The 2473-nt window shown below is 33.2% G+C and overlaps 1 long non-coding RNA gene across 1 annotated transcript; it reads left to right on the forward strand.

The window, feature by feature from the left end:
- On the forward strand, positions 1-1142 carry LOC107578664 (uncharacterized). The gene is made up of 3 exons (XR_001608371.1): positions 1-59; positions 533-608; positions 684-1142. It is a non-coding gene; the product is annotated as an uncharacterized lncRNA (long non-coding RNA).
- The last annotated feature ends 1331 nt before the right edge of the window (positions 1143-2473 follow it).

The raw sequence follows: 2473 nt of genomic DNA on the forward strand, positions 1-2473 counted from the left end.
TCATGGAGACGGCTCTTCCAGAGATCTGGACTGACAACCTGCAGCAGGGCCAAACTCTAGTGAGTCACACACAGGCTCCCATTGACTGTTTCAGCGCATTTAGGGTTGTTTTTTTTGTTTTTAATAGTTGAATATACTTTGAATGTAGAACTTGAGATTAATTGAACTGATCAGATTCAGATTTTTAAAAAGTGTTAAACATTTAGATTATTATTGATGTGTAACACTTTTATATTATTATTATTACAGTTTCATTTTCAAATATATTTACCATGTTGGTCAAGGTTTTTTGTAATTTAGGTTTACATGCGCATTTGTCTTTTTTTGCTCTGGAAAAAATAGCTAGGGTCAAAAATGTCACTTTTTAATTTATTTCCCAAAGCCCATTTTTTACTCTAATTTAACGCTTGGGTGCTTGTTTATTTTGCTTACAATTAAGTGTTACAACTGGCTAACCTCTTTCCATGTGAAAAAAAGATTATAATAAAATTTAAATGAATTCTAAGACTTGAATGATTTCTTCTCTCCTCAGCGCACAGGTCCAAACTCAACAGCCAATAGCATTATGGCATCATTTCAGCAGCAGAAACCCGCTGTGCCTCAGCACGGTGAGTACTTTCAGTGAGGCGGTTTTCATTCATGGGATTCGTTTTGAATTTACAATGACCCTGTTCTCTCTTCAGACACAGAAGCCCTGACTGTGCCGAAGATGAGGATCGGTGTCAAGTGGAAACTCAGCATTCTCAAATAGTTTGCATGTGTCTCTGGGCTTGCTTTTTTTTTGTTGTTGGTTATTTTATGCAAATAAAATGTATTTTATGGGATATTATGAAGTAATTAAAATTCATAAATTACTTACAGTCTTCTGAGTTTTTCTCATAGCTGTAGTTCACAATCATATTTAGTCTCTGAAACTAAGAGCAAAGTGTAAGAATGTGTGACTCTCTACGTTTCTTGTTAAAACCCATAATCCAAACTAACCCATGTTCCATTTGTTTTGTTAGGTTTAAATAATTTTTTTTAATATTTGCAGGAGATTAATATCTTAATTTGCATCATAGGGGCCTGTCACTGTTGAATGGCTGTATTTACTCATTTCATTCCTACAAGTTGAAAATAAAAATTAATCAATACTGGCCTTCATTTATAGTATTTAAAAAAAAACTTATGGCGTTTCAGTTTGAAAATTTTAATGTCTGGGTGACTAATTGCTTACAGAAATCTTTTTTTTTATTTTTATTAAAACCTCTGGCTTTTCAATGTGCAAGACACAACTTGTGGTCAAATGCTTTAATTATGAGACATAAAGGAAGAGAATGACTGGAAAAAAATGATCTAATGTTGGATCAAAAGAACAAAACTTGTTACTATAAATTACAGATGCTTCCATTTGCCAAATTTAACTCCAAAATTTAAAAACTTATCCACGGCACTTAAAAAAAACAGGTATGTACAAAAAAGGGTTAAAAATGTAGGCAACTTGTATTCTAATTGTGTTCTCCTTCCCGCCCCAACCAATCCAAATCCCCACATTACATCACATCTGTGTGGTTACGGCTTCCAGAGTTTGAGAAGCCCATCCTCACTGTATGTGGAGATCAAATTCTGGTGTGGGTGGTGGGCAATACCAATGACATCCTTCTCATGAACCTGTAGGGGAAAAAATTGCATTCGTTTTAAAACATTACAAATTTAAAAAATACACATACATAAATTATAGTTTTTACATCCCATTTTAGTGACCACATCAAATGTGATTTTATATACACAGAAAGCATAATAAATGCAAGTTTGTCTACTGTAATTTTTCAAATAACTTGTGAAAATATGGATGAAATAGTGTTTCATCATTCAGCGTAACATATTTACGTAAAAATGAAACAACATACTTATTCTGATCTGTACTTACTATAATACATAAAATAAGTGATCATACTAAACTGTATTATGTTTTAAATTGATTAAAACCTACTGGTTTGAAAGATGGTAAAGGTTTAAAATGACAATGAATTCACAATAAAATTAGTTTTTTGAGACTGCACTGACCTTTAAATAGTATTTTAATGTCATCTAATTATTCTTGTTCTAAATTTGCCTGACAGGATTCACAATGTCATTTTTTCCTCAAATCATGGTAAAAAAAATTCATGATGGTCATTTTTTGAAACAGGACATTCTAATGTATGAAACAACTTAAAGCTATATTAAGCTTTTGTGTAAAAATACAAACATTTGTACAAAAAATGATTTCAACATGTTGATTTGTTAAACAATGGTAAATGAAGGGAGAGATGGATGGAGGAGGCTTACGGTCAGGGTTCTCTCTAGTTTGCCTGTGACTGTGCTGAAACAGTAAAGCACAAAGTCCTCGCCGACACAGTAGATCCACTCACCACGTGGAGACAGAGAACAGCATACAAAATCACCACCCTCTCTCTTACCAGAGCTGAAACTCCTCACAATCTGCAACAGG

Source organism: Sinocyclocheilus grahami, unplaced genomic scaffold (assembly GCF_001515645.1).
Source record: "Sinocyclocheilus grahami isolate Dianchi unplaced genomic scaffold, SAMN03320097.WGS_v1.1 scaffold11373.1, whole genome shotgun sequence".
NCBI lineage: Eukaryota > Metazoa > Chordata > Actinopteri > Cypriniformes > Cyprinidae > Sinocyclocheilus > Sinocyclocheilus grahami.